Source organism: Schistocerca nitens, chromosome 5 (assembly GCF_023898315.1).
Source record: "Schistocerca nitens isolate TAMUIC-IGC-003100 chromosome 5, iqSchNite1.1, whole genome shotgun sequence".
Taxonomy (NCBI): Eukaryota; Metazoa; Arthropoda; class Insecta; order Orthoptera; family Acrididae; genus Schistocerca; species Schistocerca nitens.
In genome coordinates this window covers 846,811,608-846,818,549 of record NC_064618.1, presented here as the reverse complement: position 1 = coordinate 846,818,549, position 6,942 = coordinate 846,811,608, and positions in this window count along the sequence as shown.

Here is a 6,942-nt window from a genome sequence, read left to right as displayed (position 1 = left end):
GAGTATATTGGGGCCTGCCTGCCTATTTGCAAAATTGGCAGAAATGAGTAACAGTAGGGTCACGTCAGATGACATCGATATCTTCTGGCAGAAAGACACTCATATTTAGTTGTACTTTGAAGTGAGTATCTGTTGGTTGCAGAGGCGCCAATGCAGGGCAAGCTACTGGCGAGTTGGCTAAAGTCCAAATAGGCTTCAGTCTGTTTAAGGACACCATAGTGCTCTTTCCCGAGATGATAACGTCAAACGTTTTTGCATCCCACTTGACTACATGGTAAAAGCTGCTGTATGGGGGTGTAAAGCCAGCTTGACGGCATTTGTGCACAGGATAACCTGGGAACATGTGTTTGAGGTCTTGTGAACAAGTATTGTAGGCTTTGCGTGGTGGCACGCAGATGTTGTGTATATGCTCATGCACTGGCTGCATTAGTTCTGGCAGGTCATGGTCCAGTGTAGCTGCACCTTGAGTGACAAATTCTACAGTGATACAGGGGGGCTTACTGTACAGGACCTCAGAAAGTGAGGTGTTCAAGTCTTCTTTAGGAGTACTCTTAATTTCGAGAAGCACCCAGGGCAGGGCATTAGTCCATGACTGTGAGTGGCAGATTTATGCTGCCTTGAGTATGCAGTGCCATCGTTTCACTAGCCCATTTTACTGAGGGTTGTAAGCAGTCATGGGGAAATGATGGCACCTGCAAAGTCGGCACAGTTAATTGAACAAGGCAGACTCAAACTGCTGGCTTTGGTCTGTTGTCAGCAATGTAGGAAAGCCCACGCTCGCAATCCAGTTGTAGACAAAGGCCTTGGCAACTGTGTTGGCTGAAATGTCCGGAAATGTTGCGGCCTCAACCCAACGGGTCATACAGTCATTTGTGGATAAGATGCACTTCGAATCCTGTGATTCGGGGATTGGTCTGACTATGTGTTGAAAACGCCTTTTTGGGATAGGGGATTTTCCAAAGGGGGGCTAAGGGTGGCCATTGCCTGTTGACAAGAGACGAGGCCCTGCTCCATGCAGTGCAGTCACGCTTGAAATTGGGTCAGACAAAGTGACCATGACTAATTTGAGGTGGGAGATATGCTGGGATTTGTAAGACTGTGCAGCAAGTTGAACACAGTTTTACGATAGGATTACAGGACGACTGGTTGTATCCTCTCACGTGACACATCGCATCAGATAAGTTTGGTGGCTCCTGGCAGTGTGCCCTATTTTACTTGTAGTCCAATATCTTGTCTGGTGAGAAGTTGTTGTAGGTCAGGATCGGTGGCCCTCTGTGTCAGCAAGTAGATCAAAGTCCAGCTGAGTAGATTGTAAGGTAACAGGGGATAATATGGAACGCTTTCAAGTAACTTAAAATTTAAAGCACAGCAGCAGAGATAATATGCTGGGCAAAATAGACCGGAAAATACTTGTTTTGAGTTTTGATGGGCGTTGTTGTTCCGTTGCATAGTGTTTTGGTTTTCTTTTAATTGCAACGAATTATATAAGTGTGGTGGTAATTTGTAAAATTATATAATGTATTTAGATTTAAGTATTTAAATATTATAAAATATTGTAAACGAATTGTGGCCATGTTTAGTGATTATTTTGACTACTGTGGTGTCACGTGACCTGACTCAGGACTGTGGATATGAGCGGGAAAATCGTGGTCTTTTGTCGTTGGCCGTGGTGGTGGTGAGTTGGGAGCGGCAAAGTGCCGCGAGTGCAAGCATGGACGCCAGGGTACGCGAAGGAACAAAGTGAAAGTGTGTGGGTGTGAGACAAACAGTGTACGAATTGCACTGATTATTGTTTGTCAAGGTAAAAATGCGTGGCCACAACGTTAAAGTGTTTCTTTTGAATAAATAAATTTCAATCTGAACGTGTATAGTTCAATTCACTGCTCTTCAAAAGCCAACCAATATCTGACTCAATAATAGGGGCGCAAATGCAACCGTTTACTACCAACCCTCTTTGTAGATTAGCCACGTGGAAAAAATAGGTAGTAAACGAGCCCGAGTTCAGTTGCAATTGGGGGCTCGTCCGGGATAGGACTTTCTTCCATATTCCATAGTATTTCGGAATCGGATGTCCGTCTTATGTTAGGCTTTTGAACAGTCAGTGTGGGGGCTCAGCCAAATCGGTGCATTAGCAGTACCGGAGTGTTTGTGCTGGACAAGATACGCGCTGCCCCGTGGTTACGCCGATATACAGGGCTATTACAAATGATTGAAGCGATTTCATAAATTCACTGTAGCTCCATTCATTGACTTATGGTCACGACACACTACAGATACGTAGAAAAACTCATAAAGTTTTGTTCGGCTGAAGCCGCACTTCAGGTTTCTGCCGCCAGAGCGCTCCAGAGCGCAGTGAGACAAAATGGCGACAGGAGCCGAGAAAGCGTATGTCGTGCTTGAAATGCACTCACATCAGTCAGTCGTAACAGTGCAACGACACTTCAGGACGAGGTTCAACAAAGATCCACCAACTGCTAACTCCATTCGGCGATGGTATGCGCAGTTTAAAGCTTCTGGATGCCTCTGTAAGGGGAAATCAACGGGTCGGCCTGCAGTGAGCGAAGAAACGGTTGAACGCGTGTGGGCAAGTTTCACGCATAGTGATGTGAAAGATTCAGTGTTTAAACCTCCTCTACCAAGAAACGTGCCAGAACTGCGAGCTCGCATCAACAATGCTTTCGAACTCATTGATGGGGACATGCTGCGCCGAGTGTGGGAGGAACTTGATTATCAGCTTGATGTCTGCCGAATCACTAAAGGGGCACATATCGAACATTTGTGAATGCCTAAAAAAACTTTTTGAGTTTTTGTATGTGTGTGCAATGCATTGTGAAAATATCTCAATTAATAAAGTTATTGTAGAGCTGTGAAATCGCTTCAATCATTTGTAATAACCCTGTAAGGCCACCACGATTGTGAAGCAGTCAGTTACACAGTCTGATGAGTCGACCACGTGTTGCCGCGGGTAAAACAGTCGTCCGTGCCGCGACACGTGCTGCCGCGAGAACAAACCGTCGTCCGTGCCACGTCCATGTGATGCTACGGGTAAAGCAGTCGAAACTGTATCCACGTGCTGCCGACGATCAACGCCGTCGTTCGTGTCACCGACCAACACGACTACATGCTGCCAGGGGCCTACGCAACGTGTTCTCGCTCCTGATTGAGATTGCTGTGTGTCCACGCCGCCGATTACGATTCATTGCATAGCTGTGCTGCGGAGCTCCCTGCAGACGTCGCGTCACACGAGGATATAAAAGATAAGTACAGCCAGCAGCTACATTGCAAGATTGTGTCCTTCAGCCATGGCCGATGAGACGCGTGAATCTCAAAGTGAAGGCGAATCAGTGGATGTTAGGAGTACCTGTAGTAGCCCTAGCATGCCAAAAGAAATAGTCTGGATACCAGGAAGTGACCTCAGTACATTTTTTGTAAAACTTACTAGTAAATTAGGAGAGATAGACTCGAAAATAGGGAATATAAAAACTGTAATAGTTGGAGAAATGGATTCGAAAATAGGGGATATGGAATTAAGACTTAGCGATAAAATAAACACAGTGAGTGAAAAATTTGATCAGCTAGATCTCAGATTCACTCAAATTACAGATAAAGTCGAAAACACAGTTGTTGAGAGAATTATTGAGAGAGTTGATGAGGTAGACAGGGGGCTAGTAGCCAAGGTGGACACTGTGCAAAGTAATCTGGTGGGGCAGATTCAAGTACAGGAACAGAAATGCACATTATTTCAAAAACAAACAGAGGCAGACATTGAATCCATTAAGATAGGAGTGCTGCATTGCCATAAGGGAATTACTGACAATAAGAAGGAATTAGAAGGGGAAATAAATGTCTTGAGGGAAACAGTTAATACTGTATGTAGCAGCAGGGAATGGAAATTTATTGTTGGGATATTCTCTGGGGCATGGATTTCAGTCAGAACCTTTTAGTGGGGAGAATAAATACCATGCAGTTGACTTTCTAGCTGCGTGTAAGGATAACTTTGTGACAGGGACGAGTGAGCAGGCAAAAATTAAATATATTAAGAGGCAGTTGGAAGGGGGAGCTCAAACCTGGGCGAACCAAAATGATGATAAATTTTGTGATTTTAAAACCTTCGAAAACCTGTTCTTGAACAAATACTGGGGCCAGGCAAAACAATTAAGGTTGCAAAACGATTTTTTGAATGGACCCAGTTACAAGAGTGGAAAGGAAAGTATGAGAGAGTTCTGTGTTAGAGAACTGAATAAATTAAATCATCTAGATAGGCCACTGGGTGTATTGACAGAAATATATACACCAAAGAGAAGATTACGAGAGCATTTGCAATGGGATTTGATTCACAGTGCAACATATTCAGTGGAAGATCTTCTTAATTTTGTGGATAATATGGACAGGGCATTCTGTTACAGACCTAAATACATGGAACATAGGGAGAGTGGAAGGTATCATGAAAGGGGAAACAGTATTAATTATGAATACAGTTATAATCATAACAGGTGGAGAGAAGATAGAAGTGATCAGAATAATCAGGATAGAGATTGGAGAAGCAGGCCACAAAGGTATTACAGAAATTTTGGGGGGAGAAGAGACAATTTTGATCAGATGAGGAGTGATAGAGAAGGTATGAGAATAGGAATGCCAGATGCAAATGGACAGGGTAGGCAATCAAAAAACTAATTGATGCCTCACTTACGGTCCGCAGGGAGGCTGGTAATTATGTGAATAGGGCCAGACAAGGACATGATGGGATGAGTAATAAAGTCAGCAAGGAAAATAGGGAAATTGGGATATGTCATATGGATGCTGTCTTAGGAAATGAAAATCTATGGGGGGTTTAACAATTATGGAAATACAGATAAAAGGTATAAGAGGAAAAAAGGGAACAAGGCTAATATCAGCAATGAACAGTGTGAGTTTACATTGATGACATGTTTAAAAGGGAAGAGAAATTACAAGCAGAGGACAATATAGGTTTGTGTGCAGCAAAATTCATTGAAAGATCAGAGACAGAGGTAGTTTCATCAAAAGGGGGAACAGAAGTGGATATGGAATTAAGGGGCAATGTTCAAGGTAATAATGGGTGTGATGAATGGGTAGAGATGTCTATTGGAAATAGTATGGAGAATTGTGGAAAAGGTGAGGAGAGGGTTAGTCAGTGTGATGTAAAGGCTAATAAGAGTGGTGTATTTGACAATGTGGAAAATGCTAGTACATTACCTACTGATAAGGTTACTGTGCTTGTGGGTGCAGGTGTTAACTTTGGTAGTGGTACTGACTTCAATGTGGATATGGAAATGTGTAATGATATGGAGAATGTTACTGTAGCTTGCCCAGAAGATAAAATTGAAACCTACGTTTTCTTAACTGATGATGCAAGCCTGAAAGATGTTAATTGTGGATGGTTAGGAAAGGAGGAGGCTGATTATGATTTGAGGGATTGGGTGTCCTATTCAAAATTACATAAAGCTTTGATGCCTGAAGAATGGGGTAAAATAAAATTTAAAATTGCCAGAAAATTGTAAGAATTAAGTGAAGAAGAGAATGTTGAGTTTGCTATTAAGGATCTGTTTGAAGGGGATACTGATGTATGTTTTGGAGAAAGGTATAAGACAACAAAGTTCAAGGAGGGAGATAAAGTGCTGGTGAGGAACAAGAAAAAATCCAGTGTCATTGATGGTGAAATCAAAAAGTTATTTGAATTATACCATGGACCCTTTGAAATAACTGGTTGTCCACACCCTAATGCATATAGGGTGGTATATCCAGTGTCCAAAAAGCCATTTGGACTGAGAAATGTAACGGAGTTGAAAAAATATGTGGTGGAAGAATAAAGGGTAAGGAAGTGAGATTCCCATGTATACTACTGTCTAGTTAAAAAGGGGGTTAAGATTTTATTAAAATTTCTAATGTATCTGTGGCACCTGGTGTTGATACTGGTGCATGGGGGTAGGATTGTTGCTGGGACAGTCATGTAGGGCAATCACTAAATATGGAAAATTGTAGAGGCATATGGGAAATAATTAACTTGCTTATTATAAGATGTTCTTGAGGGAAGTGAGGGAAAGAACATTGGTGGCTAAGTGGATGCTTGTAAAAGTTTGATATTGGTGAGTTTGTTTGCCATTTATGATTGAATTTAGTTAGCCATGGAAATGGCATAAAAGAATGGGTTTCAAGATATTGCCAAATATTATGTGAAAATTTATATAGGAATTTATGGAAAAAATTGAGCGTATTTATGTACAGTGATATAGCTATATGGAGGCTTAAAAAAAAAAAATAAGAATCTGCATCTGGGAATAAATTCTCTTGGTGCGGGGGGTAGAAGTGCCGGAGCTCCTGATCTGGGAACATTCGAAGGGTGAAATAGAATTGTTGTAGTTGTGCTGGGAAAGTCCCTGAGCTTCAAGCGCTAATAGAAAGCACACAAGCTGAAATCGTTATAGGTAAAGGCTAAAGCCTGAAATAAGTTCTTCAGAAATTTTTACGAAGTCTCAGACGGTGTTCAGGAAAGATAGATTAGGCAGAATTGGTGGTGGAGTGTTTGTGTCTCTCAGTAGTGGTTTATCTTGTAGTGAAGTCGAAGTAGATACTCCGTGCGAGTTGGTATGGGTGGAGGTTATACCTAACAGCCGAACTAAGTTAATAATTGGCTCCTTCTATCGATCCCCAGACTCCGATGATATAGTTGCTGAACAGTTCAGAGAAAATTTGAGTCTCGTAACAAATAAATACCCCACTCATACGGTTATAGTTGGTGGGGACTTCGACCTTCCCTCGATATGTTGGCAATAATACTTGTTCAAAACCGGTGGTAGGCAGAAAACATCTTCCGAGATTCATTCCATGTAGGCTTTCACGGCCGGCGTCTTCATCAATAAACACTTCCGGGCTAAGTTGCCGTGGTCGATCAGTAAAACTTCTTCCGAGATTGTCCTAAATGCT